The 21,932-nt window shown below is 40.7% G+C and overlaps 1 long non-coding RNA gene across 1 annotated transcript in view; it reads right to left on the bottom strand.

The window, feature by feature from the left end:
• LOC138249055 (uncharacterized) overlaps nt 1–21,932 on the bottom strand; it is a 71,896-nt gene that overhangs the window by 25,188 nt on the left and 24,776 nt on the right. The window contains exon 3 of the long non-coding RNA XR_011194689.1: nt 2,617–2,646. This is a non-coding gene — a long non-coding RNA (uncharacterized lncRNA). The remainder of the gene's footprint in view (nt 1–2,616; nt 2,647–21,932) is intronic.

Below are 21,932 nucleotides of genomic sequence, written 5' to 3'. Positions count from 1 at the left end.
TATACATGGCCTTTGCCTTGTACAGAAGTCTTCAAAGAGAGCCTATTTCTGCAGGACAGACAGACCCTTACTACACACAGCCTTCACCTTACACAACAGGTGCTGTGGAAAGCTCACTTACCCCAGATACCCAGCCCCATTAGATGACCAAGTCCTTACTACACACACTCTTTGCCTTATACAGAAGTCTTCATGGAGAACCCACTCCCTCAATACAACCAGGCCCCATTAGTTGGTCCTGTCCCTTATATGCACACCCTTCACCTCTGGACACCCAGGCCCCATTAGGTGGTGAAGCCCCTACCCCTACTATGAACAGCCTTTGGGCCAGATTTAGAAGTTTGCGGCAATGGTCCTGCTGCCAAAATACCATCAGATTTCCCGTCCAACAGCTTGGTGGTCCGTCAGCCTGATTTAGATGTTGGCGGAACCATAGGCGAAATACCGTCCAAGTCCTGCTGACTCCACCAAGGTGTTTGTTGGCAGCAGTGGGTGTAGGGGTTGAGAGTTGGACTCCAGTCACCTTTATTGCTAAACCTTCACCTTGTACAACAGGTGTGTGGAAAGCCCACTCCCCCCAGATACCCAGCCCCATTAGATGGCCAAGTCCTTACTACACACATTCTTCGCCTTATACAGAAGTCTTCATGGAGAACCCTCTCCCTTAATACAACAGGCCACATTAGTTGGTCCTGTCTCAAAGACATACCCTTCATCTTCTAACACCCAGACCCCATTAGGTGGTAAAGTCCCTACTATGAACTGACTTTAGGCCTGATTAGGAGGTTGGTGGTAATGGTCATGCCGCCAAAAAAGTTGGATTTCCCGTTCACCACCTTAGTGGTCCGTCAGCCCGATTCAGATGTTGGCGGGACCATAGGTGAAAGAACGCCGAGTCCTGCTGACTCCACCAAGATCTTTGATGGCAGCATTGGGCTTAGTGGTTGACAGAGTGAATATGGTCACCTTTACCAATAAGCAGATATAGATGTACTTTACAGCCAAACCAACTGTGGCGGTCTGACCTTCACATCTAAGTTGGTAGATTGGGGGGAATGATGTCCAAAACTCACCTTTTCCCACATTTTCGCTTCTGTTTTTGACTGGACAACTGGACAGCACTTCCCATTGCTGCTGCCACTGGACTACAGACAAAATATGACCCCCCATCACTGGATCTCAAGTTTGGAAACCTGCATTGTCTGTATACATTATGTGGGCACCGCATATGGGCACAGGACCCCTGCAGTACAATTAGCTAAGTTACAGTGTGTATGTGTGACCTACCTCTAGTCAATGGCCAGTGTCATTGTCAGATGTTCATTGGGTCCAATGGTCTCCTTCCGTCATAAATCTATCACCAGTACACTGCCTGCACTCCATAATATCTAAAGAGGCTCTAGGAGACCCTGCCAGCCAGATGGCTAGGAAGAGCATTCAACTGGGTGGGCAGAACACCATAGACTTGTCAGTCTATTTGGGTCTGGCACCATCGTGGATTTAGTGGTAACACTGCCAAGATCTAAATCGGGCCCTTTGTCTTTTACAGAAGTCTTTACAGAGAGCCTATCCCTCTAGATAACCAAACCACATTAGTTGTTCAAGGTCCTACTAAATAGGCCTTGGCTAAATTTTAAGTTTGACAGAGCAATGAAAGGAATCTAATGATTTGTGTATTACTCTTGTGGTGTGCAATTATTGAAATTATCCAATTACTCCAGCTTGAGTAATTAAGAGCATTTTCAGGCAAAAAAAGTTAGTGTACGATCCCAGGAACTACGATCTAAGAGAGAATGAGTGGCTGCTAGCTTGCTGTTCGTGTCCTGTAGTACACTGGAGCTGTCATTGCCCCCACTTGGCCGGAGCAGCTACTTATGCTTGCACCCATCGGATGGAGCAATCACAATTTCCCTGCCCTCCAGAGCACAAGCAAAAAGACAGAAGAGTATTCCCATCCGGCAGGAGCATACTCAAAGATCTCGCCTGGTGGAAGAAAACTTCTTTCCCTGCCTCTAGTTCTGCAGACAAGGGAAAATCATGGTCTCCCAAGGGTGTGCTCTTCTGGATACAGTTGAGGCCCGACCCCTGGGGGTGGGGTCCCTGGGGCCTTGTACTGCTCAGGGGATGGTGCACCCCCTTTCCTAATGTTATTATTTAGTCCCAGTGAATAGGGTTTCCCTCCACAAAAACTGCGCACTTTGGTAAAACGGGTTCCAGTGCCAATTTGGGCTTAAGGAGGGGAGCTGCATTCCCTCCTGCCTATTTCTGTCTGCCTCATGGAAGGGTTTCCCATGGTCTCCGAAGACTCTGGGAGGGGGGCATGCACTCCATTGCTTTTTTAATGAAAATATAAAGGGCTTCACTCTGTGATTTAGGCCAGTATCGATCAATGTAGCCTGACTGTCAGCAATCATTAATAAATATAAGTGGTGTTAATCCATACGGCATATCCATATTACTTCACTTCATAACAAACCCATCATGCCTAGGTAGGCTACTAAATCCATTTTACCATATGCATTCAGATAATCTTCTTATCAAGCCCTAATTGAAGAAATAATTCCCACAATATTCACAGTCCTTCAAAATCTTTCAAAGAAAGCAACAATGTCCTACCTTGGCTGCATCAACCAAGGCTCCTGGCACCTAGGACAGAAGATCAAAAACCAAACACAGATTAAAACTATTTTAAAAACCTCTTATAAAAACCAGTTCTCCAAAATCTGAATCTCTGCTCAGAGATGACTACCAAACTCAGGGGCTCATTCCGACTTCGGTGGTCTTTTGCTTAGACCACCGAAGTCGTGGGCGCCAGAGGACCTCCAGTGCTGGCATTCCTCTGACCGCCACATTCCGAGTACTGAAGGATTTCAGCCTCAATAGTTGTGCTGGTGGTCGGCAGTGCAGAGGCTGTTCCACCGCCGGCTCGCCCTGCAAAAAGGACTCCGCCAGCCATATTGCGACCTGTAATATGGCCTGGTGGGGTCCTGATGGTGGGGCGAGGCCAGCGGTGGGAGAGCCTGGTCCTGTCCTCTCAGGAAGGAGCATCTCGTCAGATGAGGTAAGTTTCCTCCGCAAGGGAAGGGGGTGGGGTGAGTGAATGGGTGTGTGTGAGTGTGTGTATGCGTGTCATTAATGGGTGGGAGGGGATTGTTTGTGTGTGCATGCATGTGTGACCGTGTGTTAATGTGGTGATAGTGATGCGTGTGTGTGTGAGTGTAAGGGTGTTGTGAGTGAGTGTGTGTCAGGGTGTGTCTGTCTGTGGGTACGTATGTGTATGAAGGGGGGGTGGACCACTCGTTATATGGCAGTCTGCATATGGTCGGAATGACCCTCTCAGTCTTGTTGTTAATGTGCACTCATTGAAATTGCATTTATTAATTTTTTACTACCACTGATGAGGCAATGAAACACTTTACGGTGGATAGCACACTTCCTGGTCATTTGTTATGTAGGGCCAGAGATACAAAGCCTGTTTGCATTTTTTAACCATCCGATTCAGCTTTTTTTATAATGTTCAAAGCCCTTTAAGGAATTACAAATTGCAATTTTTACCTTGTAGATTTAGCAATTTGTGATTCCCAGAATAGGAGATGCAAATAGAGATTTGCCATTTGCATTTCCTATTCTGATGTACCATGTATTTCCAAAATGCGAATTGGGCATTTTGGGGATGGAATTTCTACCGACTTGAACACGGTGCTAACCAGGTGCAATTTTTAAAAAAAGCAACCCAAGGATCTTTTTCTTTAATTGCAATAGTACACACACATGCGACCCAGGCATATCTGTGCTCTACAGGTGCACCCCTAATTTTGGGGCGCACCAAGGAGGGCCTTTCTCCCACTGCCATCCATGGTTTTTCATTTCCTAAATAGCAATGTCAAGAAGAAATCGCTATTAAGAAAATGCAAACCTTGCCTATTCACTCAAATGAAATGGGTTTTCTAAATACAGTTTTGTAATAACCATTCCTACTTTGTAGGAATGGCTATTAGGTAACCTGTATCTTTGTACATAGCATTTTTTATTTCTTAAATAGCGATTGCTCTCAAGTCACTATTTAAGAAATGAAAAATTGCATTTTTGAACATCTGGCCCAATGTGCTTGTCTTGCATGCTAAAAGAAACCATTTCATGCATTTTCCATGCATTTTCTCCACCTTCTTTGTTGTACATTAGTGACATAAGTGTGATGATTAGTGGGGGCTGTTTGAGAAGCAAATACTTGCAGAATTAATAGATATTGTTGGAAATTATTAAGATAAAGAGCATAACACAGACAGGCTTGAGATTTAGAATAGTTTTTATACAGAAGAAGAATGCAGAATGTAGAACGGAAGCCAAATTCTCCTTATTAGAAATGTGACTTTTAGTAGGCTTGCTAGAGACACTTTTGTGTCATATACTTGTGTCATGGCAATAAACAAGCCTAATGCTTGTTGAGAGCCCCTTACGAGTGAAACAAAACAGCCAGGAGTGCGGAGGCTGTATTGTGGCAGTCAAGGCAGAGTTCTGCTAACCCAAATATTGAATAAACATCCTCTCTCTCTCTCACTCTCTCTCTCTCTCTCTCTCTCTACTTCAATCTCTTTCTCCATCTCACACGCCGACTCAGACACTTAGGTACTCACTCAAAGACACACTCAGACACTCATGCACGTTATAGTTACCATAGGGCTCGAGTTATAGTTACTTGAGGTAACTCTAACTATAACTGGTGGAGTTCTGGTGTTTCATACGTTTCAAATGTGAGCCTAACTATAATGTCAGTGTAAATATTAGTTTTCAAGTGAATTTCTATATGGTTTTAACTTATACCAGTTTTCTTACTATACATTAATCCAACCACCACTGCCCAAGGCCTTCGGCTGTGCATGGCCTGGCCCTCTGGTCAACCTTCTATAAGCACCCAGCCTTGCACCATTATATCCCTGTGACCTTTGTTTTTTTTTTAAAGTGACCTTTCACTCAGACACACATATACTCACTCACAAAGCTAAGGTCACAGTGAAATTATAGTTAGATAATTTAGCTTAGTATGTCAATTAAAATGTATTTATTTCAAATAACAAAACCACTAAAACTCATGAGTTTTAGTCCTCTCAAGCAACTATAACTTGTGCACTAAGGTAACTATAACGTGTGTCCCCACAATCCAGTGTTGTCATTAATGATTTCAATTTGGATGTTGCAGTGATGTTATCAACAATATAGTGAGTAATGTAATATAGGAGATAATTAACATATATAATATATACATTGGTTAGGGTTCATATGTATGAAGTTAGGTATAGTAAACCCATACATTTACAATACCAGAAATTTGATATTTTGGCCCATGGTATTTTGTATAAGATATTCTATTGGAATACTACTAATGTATAAGCCTGGGCAGAATTTCGATTACATCGGGGTAATCAGAGTCACTTTGGAAATTTTGCATTGCTCCTTGACACAACATTGCTGGTGACTACGTTATTATTCCTCCTCCCATGACTAAGAATAATTTAGGGTAAAATATCCTGTTAGAAAACACATTTATCGAGTGCACGAGGAGGCTTGTGCTCGCTATTTGTTTTCTGCTGCATTTTGACCATTTTGGACATAAAGGTGCATTTTGTGCGAAGAAAATAGTGTTTAGTACCAGGAGTAAGTTGGGGGAAAGTCCTATCCCAAGAGCACATTTAGCAAGCACGAGCAGCTAATCTTGCTTGCTGTTTGTGCTCAGTTGCATTCCATCTATTTCTTACCTTAAAACGCATCCTTGCTTCCATTTTGGACTCGAAGGCCATTTTGTGGTAAGAAATAGTTCTAAACGCTGAATTACTATTCTTGCATAATTTGATGTAATGTTATGGAATTCATGGGAACATGAAATGGAACACCCATCCGTACTAAAATCACTTGTGGGAGTCCCATTTGTGTTCTGCTGCATGCACCACAGAGATCATATGCTTGGGGCGAGAATTACCAAGGCAGTGCACAAGAGTAATGTCACAAAAGGTAACAGGAACTGTGCAAAGTCTTGATAAACTCTTTCAAATTTTTAACTATGAATAATACTTTGTGCTGGAAGCGTACCCTTTAGTTACAAAGGGCCATATGTACGAACACATTTTCCCATAGACACAGAATGGTTAAAACCCTTTGGTACATCTGGCCCAAAATGTATACTAGACATCACACATTGTGTAAGGGTGTGTGTATGAGTGAGGTAAAGCAGCCTAATGTATTCCAGCGAAGGGGAGAAAACAAAAAGTACAATACTTTAGCACCTGGAGCAATTTCCCATTCTCTCCCTTTTACACAACGTTGTGCAGCAGCTTTGGTTGCTCCACTGCATTGCATGACTTTCTAGTACACTTGCTACTCAATGTTCAGTTTACTTGATCTGTGCTTTATTTTCAAATCCCAAACATCAGAAGCCAGGGACTCTCCATGTCATCTCTGCTTAAAACCTTGATTTCCCAAGTCAATGACAAAACATGAACTTGCTCACATGTGCCATGCCAAGGAAAAGCAAGTGCCAAATGGTACAGCAATTCTGGAGATGAACATTTCCATGTTCTCTTCAAGGTTCAGTGCAATCTTCAGCATGTGGAACTAGGGTGCCCTAGGATGCTGCTACTCCCACTCAGGTCTTTCTACATTTTATCTCTCCTTTGACAGGGAGGTAGTAGCCCAGCACCTTTATGGTTGTGATGTGACGTCAGGTAACACATGAATGAAACAAGTTGCAACTGTAAACTACTTTTTCTGCTCTCCATCCCACACTGAAAGGAAGCCTATAGTTCAAATAGATGGGCTAATAGCATGTACCTGTATATGTCTTTGAACACAGCCTGAGGAGATCCAAAAAAAAAAGCAAAAGGATAATATTTTCTTTTCAGAGAAAAGGAAAACTGAAAGTGTGACGTATGAAGTAGGGGTATTAGAATTCAAATTCGTCAGAACCAATACTGTCATTGGGGTACTTGAAGACCTGCTGTGAGTGTGCTTCCATTGTGAACACTCATTTGGAAGTAGTGCTGAACACACAAATTTATTGACAGACTTTACAAATCCGCTTGGAAATCAGATCCTCTCCAGGTACAATTCCAGGGTTTATTTATCAAGTCCTAATGCTTTACTTTACTTGTATTCCTCCCTCCTATCTGAGAGGTTGAATAGAGTTTTTTGGTGAATTCTATCGTACTTTGAACTCTGAGACCCTGATTCACAAAAGTAAACCCACAATTTTGTGTAAGTCCATGACTGTTTGGTATTCACAAAGGGACTTAGGGGTGGCATCTTTACGAGTGAAGAGTCTCCGCACATAGAAATATAGATCTGTGGTGGTGAGGCTCTGCACTCGCTAAGTTACTACCAATACATTCTTTTGTGAACACCAATCAATTATGAACTTACACCAGGGTGTAAGTTTACCTTTGTGAATCTGGCCCTGTGTCATCAAATTGAGCATGCTCATGAGCTCCGGTGCATGAATTCCTCTTAAATTCTGATGCACAATTTTCACTCCAGGGTTTCTTCTGCCACTCAGTGCTTCCTAGAACTTCAGTGCACCCTTTCAGTCACAGAGATAGAAGAGGCACTTTAACTGCTGTTGCCTGCATTGACCTACATCTAGGTCACACCTATTCTAAGTTCCAAACACCCTGCGCACTGGCTGTGAGCTTAAAGGAGGTATTTAGATTATTGCTTCAACTGCCAATACGATCTCCTGCTTTTTCTCATTTACCTCGACTGCTGAACCTTTGAAATCCCGAGAGGAGTCATGTTTCCTGCTTCTTATTTTTGCACTGTCCTGTTTTTCTCTGGCAGCTGCACTGTGAAGCTTTGAGCTGTATCTGTTTTCCTTGCTTCACAATCACACCGTTCTATCTGCCTGTCCTTTTTATCCTCATATCCTGAAGTCTTTGTTTTCCCTGTCAGGCTTTTGACCATAAATTAGCTGAGTTGGTAAAGGTTAACTTTTTTTCCTTGTTCTGATTTACTATTCCTACCCTTGTCTGAATTCCTGCATTATTCCATTACCAGCAGGGCATTAATTGGTTTAGCAACTGTTGTGTATATTCTCAAATTCCTTTTAGCAAATAATGTTCCAGTATTCCTGTACCAACAGACCTTAACATTTCTTAGTGACTGTTGGACTCACAGCCTGCTCTTGTTCACAGTAATACTCTTCTTTTTTTTGAAGCCCTGTATATAATTCCTTTTCTTGGGTTTCTCCCAATCTCCTTGCTGTCACATCTGTCACATATTCTGGATATTTTTTTCACTCTTGTTGTCTGCTCTGTCCCAAATGTGGTCAATTGCCTATTTTAGTCTGTATGCTATTGCATTGTGACCTCTGTCTCGGTCTCTGTTCTGATCAGATAAGGGAAAGGCTTCTGTTGTTATACCCATGTTCTTTGGATTCTTACATGTCTTAGTGTTGCTCTCTGTCTCGGTCCACATTACACTGAGTACAACATTATCTATACCAGCAGACCGAAATCTGACTTCTCTGTATGATTGTTTTACTTTTATCAAAACTTGGTGATCTTCTCTCTGCTTACCACCATATTCTATACTTTTTAGTTCTGTTAGCACAATTATACTTTGATTAAACTGGTATTTACCTTTTATTGTCAACTTGCTAATTATGACTTCTAGAATCACCCACCCATGCCTTTGCTCCCCGACATAAGCATCTCATGTATCTTCCATTACAACAAAAACTAATCCTGGTGTGTTCATGCTTTACCAAAATTTCAAATTAAAAATACTTGGTTATCAAAATATTTTTGAATTTGTATTCTGATTACCAAAATATTGTTGTTTTCAATATCCCAGATGCAAATATTGTTTTAGTTATTTATGTAAATTCTTAAAAAATATATAATTACTTTATTATTGTCTTAAACTTGTATAATGTTCATGCTATTTTTTTTAGATGATTATAAAGAGGTATGGGATTTTTTTATATGATTTACCATTTTGTAAGTTTTAAATACAATATTTATTTTTATTTTTTATTAGGTTTTGTTCTTTCTGTTTTTTATGTAAGGAAGTTTTATTTTGCTTATGTTTTTAATATGAAATTTAGGGTTTATATGGGAAATGGGTGGGGAAGGCGCCATAATACATTTGTGAGTTTTTACATTGTTTTTGTGATATATATATATATATATATATATATATATATATAAAATATATATATATATATTTCAAAGATACTATTCTTTTTTCAAGTAAAAATTTGAAAATCTCTAATTCTTTATTTTCAGGTTACATTTTATCATTTTTTCCTTGTGAAGGAAAGAATAATTTATAACAATATAAGGAAGTTTGCCTTTGAAATGTGTACTGTGATTAGGATGTATTTATGTATTTATTTATATGTCAATTATTTATAAATTTCAGTTTTTCTCTACTTTTACTATTTTTTTATTTACTGAACTTTATTTTCAATGAATAGTGTGCGATTAAAATCATAATGTTATTTTTATTTTGGAATACTTTAAATTGTACATATAATTTGAAAATACCTACTGTTAAGTTTTATATTTTGTGTTACTTTAAAATATGTTATGAAAACGTTTTTTAATATTTATTTTGCTGTCGTGTATATGCTTTTTTTATTTTTTAGTCTTTCTACCTCAGTTTTGAGTTGTCTGAGCATCTGTTTGGTTGTAGTTCCCTATTTCTACTCTCTTGATCAGTTATGACTGATACTATGGTACTTTTTAGGTTTAGCAATTAGGGTGATGCTTTTAGATTTAGTATAAATTAGTGTTTTGTGGTTGTTCAGTTGTTAAATCTTAGGTTGTCATTTTAGTTGCAGTAGTAGAGTGTAGTAGGGCTTAATTTATAGTGCATGCTTTAATGTAATATTCACTGAAATATATTATTTGTATGTGTTTTTAGAGTTGTTATTATTACATTTATGATGTTTGTGTTTTTTGTATTGTGTTTGGGGATATTTTATATTGTTTTACAGGTGTTTTGTTTTTTGTGACTTCAGGATCATGCCATCATATTAATTTTATTGTTAAAGGAAATGCACTTGGTTATGTATCAATCAATATTTTTTAATATTTCCTATATTTTTAGTTTTTAATTAGCATTTCTGATATTTTATTTTAGAATTTTGGATTCTATTTGTGAAATTTGAATATCTGAGGATTACGCTGAGTTCATGAACTTCAGCGACAATGGGTAGGAAATATTTATGTGTTTTAAATTTGTGGTGTTATTGTGTTGTTTTTTATGTAGCATTGCATTATATTTATTTTTATTGCTTACTTGTGTGGTATGATTTAAAATGTGTGTGGGTTATTGTTTTATTCATTTATTAACATATATACATGTAAAGTTTACTATTCAGTTCAACTAGATTTTGTAAAATATAAATGACTGATTATTTGCAATTGTTTTAATAATATGTATCAATAAATATATTTTTGACATTTGTGTTGATTGTATAAAGTTATACTTATACTTATGCACTACTTATACATACCACAAATTTAGATTTTGTAGAGTAATATTCTCGCTATGGATTCTTGGTATGGTAGACCTTCATTGATAGCAAAAAGTTGGACTTTGCATTGTATTAGTTCATGCATTTGTTTTGTTTGTTTTTGATTTTTTAGTTTTTTTTGGGGGTTAATATTGTTTATTCTATGTTGTTGGTAGTGTTGCCCCCCTTTTAATATTTGTAGGAAATTGCAGCATGTCAGGGCTTGGCCCTAATGTCAGTTGGAAGGATGTGTGCCACCTTTCCACTGCATTTTGTGTTTGTTATGGCATGTTGTTTTGATACACCTTCCACCATGGTATAGGATACGTGGGCTGGTGACATTGACCTGAACTATGCAATCTGCCAACCCAAGAGATATTTTCTCTTTTGAATGCTATGCGCTATAATGCATCAGAAGTGCATGTGGACATCTATCTTTAAGTTGTATGATAGCTTCACAATATGCTGATTTATGCATTAGGTAATAGTTGATTTTTTTTGCATTTTAAAAATATCTACTTAATGCATAAATCAGTGGTCAGTTCAAACACACACTCAATCATGCAGCCACAGATTTACACTCCAATCTATTAACTAAATTCATGCACATTCTAAATGCACCTATAATCATGAATCACATATAAAATAGGGAATTAATTGAGAATCCTTAGAGTTTATACAACAAAACTAATTGGATTTGGCAATGTTTGTTTGAAAATATTTGCATTCAAAGTAGTTTGATGCATACTGCAGGCATTATGGGCCAGATTATGAGGCTGGCGGTCCGAAGACCGACAGCCTTGCAGTATCTGTCAGACCACCACGGCAGTGGCAGACCAACTGCCACATTATGAGGTTGGCGGGCAGACCTACCAACCTCCTGCCATCACTGCCAGAAACTCAGATCCCATCAGGCTGATGGCAGTGCAGGTTGCAATAAGCCAGGGCGACCCTGAACTTCGTGCCGCCCTGCTGATTACAATTTTGTTCTCTGTCAGCCTTTTCATGGCGGTTCAAAAGCAAAGAAAAGGCTAGCGGAGAACAAGTGCTGGGGTCCACAGAAGGGCCCTTGCACTGCCCATGCCCGTGGCATGGTCAGTGCGGGGCCCCTGTGCAGACAGTGAACATTTTGAGGTTGCTGGTGCCACCTGAATACAGCAGCATTGCTGCCTGCTCTATTATATACTGGTGACAATGCTGCTGCCCCTTTCCCACTGTGCTGAACATCTGAAACCAAGGTTTCCAATGGTTCATCCAGTGGGAAAGTCATAATGGGGCCAGCAGGAAGGTTGACCGCACTGCCGCGACCACTGCCTCTGGAGTTTGGGTGATGGGTGTTTTTGTCCACCAAACTCTTAATCAGCCCTTATATGTAAGAGGTGGTGATACTGGTACCCCCTCCATGATTTGTTAGGATGATGGATCTTTGCTCCTACTGAGCTAGAAGATGGAGTTTTAGTCTATTTAAATGAGTGCTAGCTACGGGAATTAGTGTAAAGAAAATACTAAGGCCCAGTTATACTCGGCGTAATGATGTGTGATATGTGAAGTAACTCCTGTGACCACACGTATTGCCATAATGATTTGTGCAAAAAGCTCCAAACTACTGTTTTCCCTCATAAATGTAGGAAGATAAAACCTCCCTTCACTACTGGAGGCAAAATGTTTGGTAATAATGAGGCATGTTATGCCTCATTTTGCTCCATTTTTCAGGCAATATTTGTATCGTATCAGTATTTATCACACCAGAAACATTCCGATCTCTGTGTTGTCTGACTATATCAAGTGTGTAGGCCTTCCTGTTTTCATTGTTTATTTTCTTGTGGATTTTAGTGGTGTTTTCTGAGTGGTTTCCAAATGTTTTGAAACAAGTTTTTATTAGTGTTTATTCACAGGTCACCCCAAAAAATATACAAAAAGGGCCTGATTACAAGTTTGGTGGTCAGGCCTCCAGATTGCCATGTTAGTGGTCCCAAAAAGACTGCTGCACCAGTTATCCCCAGACTACAGTATTAAAATGAATAAATGCAGAACTGCTACCCACCAAGCAAAAAAGTGAGGACGCCAGCAGTGCAGCAATCTGCTATGTAGGCAGTCTGAGCTCTAGCACCACCAACGTCTTGGCCAACCACAGAACCTATTGTGAACACACAGTCACCGAGATGGTCCCCCAGCAGCAGCAAGGCAACGGCGGCTGACCGCCGTAGTCTACCCTCAGCAATGTAACAGACAAGGGCCTATTGGATGAATACAAAAACAACACAGCTGACACACATTCACCCAGTGGACACACCTGCAAATCAGATTATATAACACACCCCTTCACAGACCACTATCTTTTGCATTGCCCCTGCACTCTGAAGACCACAATTTCACCATCTCAAATTAGAGCAGGCACAAACCGTCACATTAAAGACCCTGCACACTCTTTTGTCCATCCACTCCCTATTGCACTTCTCCTGTTAAGTAAGTCCCTGTCACCCACTTTAGTTGTCCATGATGTCCGTCTCCAAAAATCCACTTTGAGTCATGGTGGATAAAATCTGAGTAGAGCCACAATTGTTTGGAGACAGGTCCAGCATACTCCTCTCAGTAGGAAAATGGAAATGAAGCAAAGGATTGTGAACAGAGTGAATGCATTAGGCACCACTCTGCACGCAAAGGAGGACATTAGGAAGAGGTAGAACAATCTGTGAGCACAGGTCAGTTTCCTGGCCTCCAGGCAGCACATGGATGCCCAAAAGACTGGCGCTGGCCCTCCCCATGCCCCATGAAGATCCTTTCCATGGTAGGAGAAGGTGTTGGCCTCTTGCAACCCAAGGGCTTGACTGAAATATCTGGGGGAGTGGAGTCTGGTAAGTAACCACAGAAAATCAGTCACAAAACTGCAATATCCTGCAAGGTCATAGCTCACCTTTTGCCACTGTCTTGTTCATGTACTCAACCAACGTTCAATAACCTGAGTTTTATCACTGTCAATGTGTATTGTTGAACCCACCACCACAGCTACCAATGCCCATGCCATGCCATACGATGAAATGGTGCCTGTAAAACTTGCAATATCCAAAACACATCCCAGGATTCGTGTAACATGGTAATATAGTGCTCAAGCCTTAAGTAATACACCAAATGTGACTGGTATGTGTATAGTAGTGAGAGTGACATGACTGCAAATCACAGGAGGCCCAATTTCTCTAACTCCAACCACCAGCCCAGTGTTCACTTGACCAAATACCCTTTTTGTGAAACTCTCAATTGAAGTTTACTCACCTGGGGGGGGGGGGGGTTACCATTGGTATAGTGTGTGTGTAGTAGAGGGAGTGACATGACTGCAACTCCCAGAAGGCACAGTTTCACTATCTCCAACCATTAACCCAGTGTCCACTTGCCCAAATACACCTCTGTGTTAACTGTCAAATTAACTATGCTGTGAGTATGAAATTTGTTAAATGTGTGAAATAGAGGGAGTAACATGACTACAACTGCAAGAATGTCCTGTTTTTGTAACTCCAACCACCAGCCCAGTGTTCACTTCTCCAAATAATCCTGTTTGTTAACTCTTAATTGACGTGTACTGATCTGAGATCTGGAAGTGCAGCATTTGTCTAGTGTGTGAAGTAGAGGGAGTAACCTGACTACAGCTCCCAGGAGGCACGGTTTCTGTTTTGGAAAGTGAATTATTGGTAAGGGCAGCTAAGTACCTACACTTAGTAATAGGCTAAAAAACCCCACTAGGTTAAGTTAGGTCTCAATAAATTAATTCCAGATCAACCCTTGGTAACTTGGCAATGAGCAGTTAGGATTATCTTAGAAGACAGGTGTGTAAAGTATTAAAAAATCACACAAAACACACACAAATACAACACAACATTTTTAAAATAGAGTGATTCTTAATACAGGAAAGTGGTCCACACCTCTGGCCAAGGGTTCAGAGGGTCTGGTTTGTCTTGTGGGGTCTGGGACTACAATTCCCAGAATACAGCTCTTTAACTTATGGAGCTGTTTACAATAGTTGCTCCAAATGTCTCCAAATGTCTGGATCTTCATCCAGAGGTCCTTTTTGTGTTCTTGTGGTGTCCGCAACTTGATCTAAGGTTCCAGAAACTCTGAGTTGCTCCTTGGCAGTTGGGACTACAATTCTCAAAATGCACCTGGTCAGAATCCTCAAATGGCCACTGGACGCTGGTCAGCTGTGCTTTTCTTGCAGGACTTGATGCAGGGGACTCTGGACAGCTCCTTTGTAAGTGTAGCTTACAGGGAGCCCTCTCCTGGAGTTGCACAAACAAGGCAAAGTCCTTTTCTTATTGAAGCCCAAAGTGTGCAGCTGCTGCAGTCCTTGTGAATGCAGTGTCCAGGTACAGGCCAGGGGTCCAACAGGGCAGTCCTTCTTCGCCTGTATCTTCTTGCAGCAGAGATCTGAGGTGTGGCTGCAGCTCTGCCAAATGCATCCTTGCTACTAGGGTGACTTGGATGACCACTTCCTAGAAAGTATGGCAAGAATCAATCCCAGGGAGCAACATTGCTTAAAAATCCAAAACGGCAGACACTGAATTTTGGAGGTTAGATCTGGCCGAGCCCACCCACTGGTGAGGCTAAAAATACTTAACACACCCCTTTCCTACCCTCTCCTAATCCAATCAAGAGTGCACCTGGTTATCTGGGTTTGGAAGAAATAGGGGAGGTTCGGAGCTGCACCAAATGCCCTTCCTTTCTTTGAAGACCAATTTGGTTGCTCTCTCCCCATCCTGTTTCACCATTTGCTGAGGCAGGTCTCCTCCCTCAGGTACATTCTTTGCGTTCAGCCCAGGCTACTTCACACCTCATCAAGGCATCCTGGCCAGGCTGTCAGAGGCTGGGCCGTCAGAGAAAGGCACTATAGAGCTGACACTGTTAACTATTAGGAAGACCTCTAAAACACTTTCCCTGAACTAGTTATATTAAATCCAACAATGACAAGTTGTTGCAGTTTTTATAACAATCAGTATGAGACCAAACATGCCATTTCTAGCTTCTTTGGAGACTTTAATAATCAAAATAGTCTCCCCATTTTAGCCTATGGAGTCTATTCACTACAACAAGGGAAAAATGCATTTTTCCTCATCAGGGCTTATAAAACATATTATATAAGGTCAATGCTTATAGTTATACTACACCCTAACCTTGGGGGACGTAGGGCACACCCTATGAGTGACCTATATGTAAAAATAAGGTAGTTTAAGACTTTGGAAGTACTTTTAATTCCAATGTCAAATTTGCATAACTTTAATTTAAAAGCAGCCAGCAAGGTAGGCCTGCCTTTATAATGACACTGGGCACCTCTGCAGTGCACCTATGGGTGTACCACCTATACTGGAGTCCCTAAACCTACATTTCCTACCATATACTAGGGAGTTATAGGTAGGTTGTCATAGTCAATTCTAAATAGGGGGATACCATTGGTTTAGTGTGTATAGTAGACCAAGTGACATGACTGCAACTCACAGGAGGCCCCGTTTCTGTAACTCCAACCACTAGTCCAGTGTTCACTAAAGCAAATACCCCTATTTGTGAAATTCTTCAGTATTTGCTCGACTTTACTCATGATTCCCCACATTTTGTGGTAGGCCCATATTAACACTTCTATTTGCTTATGACACTCCATTAATTTCCCTTACTCCCATGGATCTACAAAACTTCTTGAATAAATGTACGTGTTTTTGTGATGAGAGGGTTCTTGAAATCAATACATCAAATACAAAGTATATGGTCCTTAATACCTATAGATTCCTAAAAGATGCTTTTAGCAGGAATGAGATTTCTTTACAGCTAGAGGAAAAGTTGATTAACTAGGCATTTCAAAAGACAAATCAAGAGCTTCTTCATGAGTTGTTTTGTGGTTGAATTTGAGAATGACGGAATAAAAGAATGGATGAATGAATATAGAGTACCAAGGAATAAATTATGGCTGGCATTGACCAACATGGGAGTCCCTAAAGGTCTTCTGAACCTTTTTGTTCGACTTCATGAAGGCACTTTTGCCCGAATCAGAAGTGGTAAGGATGGTGAACTAACAGATCCAGTTACTATTGAGAGAGGAGTAAGGCAAGGCTGTGCCTTTGCCCCCACCCTCTTTCTCTTATACATAAACAACTGTATTAAGTATTTAACTAATTGTAATAATGATTCACCTAGGTTGGCAGGTAAAAAAAATCCCAGGACTGCTTTATGCGGACAATACTATCATCTTGTCAAAATCACCCCTGGGATTGCAAAATCTGGTCGACCAATTTTGTTTATTCTGTAGAGACTTTGGCCTGGAAGTCAATGTCGGGAAAACTAAGTTTATGGTCTGCAGCTCGCGAAAGAAGAAAGTGAAAGCCAGTATATTAATGAACTCTATCCCATTGGAAAGGGTTAACGAGTTTGATTATCTGGGGATTAGGCTGATGGACTCAGGTAGATGGGATGCACATATTAGAAAAGGAGCACATGTAATATGTCAAAGAGGAGGGGCTTTGAGACGTAAAGCCAGAGTTGTAGTTAGCCCCCTATTAAATCCCATTGCAGAAATCTACAGAGCTCAGACCCGGGGCGCTGCACTGTATGGTGCAGAGCTATGGGGCTTCCAAAGAGAACAGGACGTCCTACAAATTAAAGAGAACGATTTCATTAGGCACATAGTCAGGACAGGGAAAGGCACCCCAATGATCCCTCTCAGACTTGATCTCGGGATGAATAGCATCAAAGACGTAGCCGGTTTGAGGCCCCTTTTATATTGGATCCGCTTTTGGAAAACAGAGGAACTAGAACGTTTTTGTGAGGCTATCAAAGACTTTATAAGGAACCAAAGCAGCTGGAAAAAGGTCAGATGGCTGAGGGAGATTAAATCAGTCTGGGACGATCTGGGCTTCTCCCAATTCTGGGAGAGCACAAGTCAATCCCTGCTAATGGGATCCCATTGGTCAAATTGAGATATTGGGAGAAGGCTAACGAGCAGACTCTCCATAGCAACAGGGTGGGCCATTTAACATCAGAATTCCTGCTTGTTAAACAGGAGCCATGGCCTGAGTAATTCCTAGATCTCCCAATACCTGCACGCGCTCGTGCTCTATTCCTTCGGTATAGTTATGGTGCCTAACCAGGTAACAGTTTCACTTCTCGATGGTCGCAGAATAGTTCTGAGGCTGACAAATGTATAAACTGTAATCTACATGTGGAGTCAACTGAACATGTCCTTTTCTTCTGCCCCCTATACAAGAGCCTAAGGGATAAATGGATCATCCCATTGTGTAAGGCTCTGTTTTTGTATGATCGTGCTGATACTCATAGAATTTGCAAATATGACCCCTCCACACTAGTAGTAAGTGCGGTTACTAAATATCTGTCAGCAGCTTGGTCCATTCGCTATAGGGCTATCACAGTGCCAGGTCCTAGTGCTTAGCCCGCACCACGGGCAAAGATCCATTTGACCATGTGGTTTGGCCAGTGCCTTGGAATAGATCTCTTTTAGGCAACATGCGGTCAATCATCCTCTGTTTCTGCCATTTTATCACCTGCGTTAGCTGTAATGAGCTACTTGTATGTATTTGTTTTATTTTTGCACGATTTTAATATGAACTTGATAATTGTTTTAAGTCATGACATAAGTTTTTGTTGCACGGTGCATGTGTCAATGATTTGACCGTGTCCAAAATCAGCTTTTATGACTGATTTGACCGTGTAGGCAGAAGGTTCTTTTTGTCATAGCATGTCATCTAAATTATTACAAAACTGTGCCACTTTATAACATCAACCTAGCATTTTAAATCTTGGGTTGGGCTGTCTGGTTTTTATTTTGACGACGGTATTAGTCGGGAAATTTGAATCTGTAACCATCTTTTAACTATTTCGATAGTTTTTAAAGAATTATATTATTTTCTCATTTTGATACTGATGTTTTAGAAACTCTGGATTGTAAATGTTAAGTTATGTATTGGGACATTGGTGGATTACACCAGGCTATTGCCTATGATTGTTTTTTTTATTGATAGTATCTGAAGGTTTTAAAAAAGTTATTGTTTACTCTAAATCTTATTTTAAGTCACTGTTAGAGCACAATGACAATGAATGCACTTTCCTTTTATTCTATGTGTAACTTTTATGACCAATGGTTGAAATAAAGTATGGCTTGATTTGAATGTATAGTTTAATGGTTAAATAGATTAGTTAGAACACAAACGGATAATGAATGCATAAATCTGTGGTCATTTGATATACACACTTAATCATGCAATCATGCATGTACGCTCTAATCTATCCACTAAATTCATGCAAAGTCTAAATACATCTCTAACCATGAACACAGATGAAATAGGGAGCCATACTGAGAAGACTTACAGTTTATTTAACAAAACCCTTTGGCTTTGGCAATGATTGTTTGAAAATATGTCCAGGCAAAGTAGTTTGATGTATAAGGTAGTCAGTATATGTAAGAGGCTGTGATATTGGGACCCTTTCTATGATTTGTGTGGCTGATGGTTCTTTCCTTCTAGTGAGATAGAAGATGGAGTATTGGACTATTTGCGTAAGTACTTGCTAGGGGAATTAGTGTGCTCAAAATACTATGGCCCAATTATTATTTTGGGTTCTGTGGGTAGGCTTGGGGTGTCTCATGAGCTTGTCAACTGTGGAGACATCCAGTGTCCTATGCCTAGAGACGTGAAACTAGTGCTGAACTCTCTATTATGTGCTGGAATCTGGCTGGGCTGGGCAGGAAACTGCTGGATCCTGAATGGGTTGACTATATAAATAAGCAGGATATATGTTTATTCCAGAAGACCTGGGCTGTGGACCCTGTCCCCTTGGATGGTTTCTTATCATATCATGTGATGGTCCAACCTGCCGACGGGGATACTGGTCACGCCAAGGGAGGTTTATTGATATTGCTAAACAAGAAATTGCAGTGCGGCCACTCTGTATTAAAAATTGACTTCCTGGATTTATTAGGTGTTCAGCTTGTATTTAATAGAGGCTTCAAGGTAATTCTAATTAATATATATGCAAGGTCAGTGCCGTGGGGATTGGAGTCCCAGACCATGACTCAGTTGTTTGAATACCTAGACACCTTGCCTCCCAACACCAACTTAGTGGTTGCAGGGGATATGAATTGCACATTTGAACCCTGATATTTAAGCAATGACCTAACGGTCGAAGAGGATGAACATTGGGGTATTCCACATTTGACGAATGAGCAGTTTTGTATCTGCTCCTGTGCTACCCTACAGTTGACATCACTGTGTCTCAAGTATGGACTTAGGGCCTGCCACAGCCGCCCGTGTTCCAATTCAAGTATTGCCTCCACCTTTAAACAAGGCCAGTAGTCTACTTTTATTGATTACTTTTTATTGGATGTCAGGTTATGGCCAATGCTGGAAGATATGAAGGTGGATTTTCGCCACGTTAGCGACCATAACTCCCTGCTCCTTACTTTACATAGTGTCGAATTTAGAAGGTCCCAGAACATCTATTACACTGTTGTCCCGGAGCCAGTCTTGGATAACAGCCATATTCGTGTTAGCTGGCCAAAAGTGTTTTCTAATCCATATATGATTAGAGAGATTTATAAATTGTTTGTTTATGCAATGGCTAACTATGAGGAACACGAGGTCACTAACATCCCAATTCTTACCATTCATGAGACAATGACACACAAGTTACAGAATATCTTTTATATGAAAATTCATACTAAGCAACTTCACCTCACACATAAAATCAGGGAGTGGTTTATCAAGGATTGCTCTAAGGCTAAACTTTCACTAAAGTTAGCCACTGTGTCCCGTCCACAGGAGGCAATTAGAACAGCCAAATGAGCCTATTATAAAGCCTTAGCTCAGGCAAAGAAAAGCTGGGATGATTCAATTTGGCAGAATCTGTTGGATGCTGCTAGATATAATAACAATGTGTTCTTTTGGAAATTATTGTCTGATAGACACAGAGAGGGTAAGAGCATAATTCACACTCATATTCAACCTGAGAGTTTGGTTGATCACTTTTTTAACCTTTATGCTCCGCTTATAATTTTTCCACTCATGATTCTCTCTCCCAGCAGTTGGCAGGAGTGTGCCCATCATCAGGAACGGATGTGCGCAGTCAGGATGACCACATTGTTTTTACACTGGAGGAACAATTGCTGCAATTAATTCCCTTAAACCTTCTAAAGCCCCAGGCCCAGACAAGATACCGGGGCATATATATAGGTCTGAGCCAGTGATCTTGTCCAGTTATATAAATATGGTATCCAATGCAATAGCAGCTGGGGGTCCAATACCCAGTACTTGGAAAGGGGCTGAAATAGTTCCCATTTATAAAAAGGGAGAAGTCTCCTGCTAATTATAGACCCATTAGCCTTATTGATAATCTCCAAAATATTTTTGCTAAACAGCTTTTGGATAGGTTTTCACCCTAAAACTAGTACCGTGGACCAGGTTTTGTAAATATGTAACACTTACCAAACAAAATGTATATGTTGCTTTCGTGGGCCTGCGGTCTGCGTTTGATATAGTTCCCAGAGAAAAACTATGGGATGTTCTATATATAGGTACTCTAATGAATATAATCCATCTTTTACAGCAGTTACACGAGGGCACATATGCCCAGGTGAGGTGGGGTAATCAGGGAGAACTAACTGACCACATTGCCATCCAGCGGGGGGTTCTTCAAGGATGTGTTTTGGCACCAACTTTATTCACTTTATATATAACTGAGGTGGTACAAGCTGCATCTTTTTGCCAAAATGATGCCCCCTCCCTAAATGCGCAAAAAATCCCTATACTGCTCTTTGCAGATGACTCCCGCCTCATCTCTAAAACTCCAATGGGTCTCCAGACTCTTGTTGATAAGTTTATAACTTTCTGTACCAACCATGGGCTGGAACTGAATGTTAGTAAAACCAAATTAATGGTGTTTAGACCAGGACTACTCAGCAGAAGTATTATCACTTTAGCTGGGGCTCCTTCGGGAAACGTAAGCTAGCTAGACTATCTGGGTGTGAGGATCTCTAACAAATTGCACTGGAAGAACAGATCAACAAGAGTGTGTCTCTTCTTCAACATAGATCTGTGGCCATTTTGCGCTTTTATAACAGTATCGCCACGAAAGCCATCTCTCTGGCTATAAAGATTTACTTGGCCAAAGCACAAAATGCTGCTACCTATGGCGCTGAGGTGTGGGGCTTTTGTAAAACCACTAAACTGTCTGTGGGTGAAAATAGTTTTGCTAGAGCACTACTTGCGTGCCCATGCAGTACTCCCTTGATTCCCATCTTTTTGGACCTTGGTTTTAACCGTATTTTGATATGATAGCTTTAAGACCGTTACTCTTTTGGGTAAGAATCTGGATGACTCCTCAGCTCATTACTTACAGGGACTCTCTTCTTGATCTTTTAAAAAGAACTAATGCAGCCTATATT

This window comes from Pleurodeles waltl, chromosome 8 (assembly GCF_031143425.1).
Source record: "Pleurodeles waltl isolate 20211129_DDA chromosome 8, aPleWal1.hap1.20221129, whole genome shotgun sequence".
NCBI classification, from domain to species: Eukaryota; Metazoa; Chordata; class Amphibia; order Caudata; family Salamandridae; genus Pleurodeles; species Pleurodeles waltl.
The sequence above is the reverse complement of the archived record's forward strand: the minus strand, read 5'-3'. Positions and strand labels throughout refer to the sequence as shown.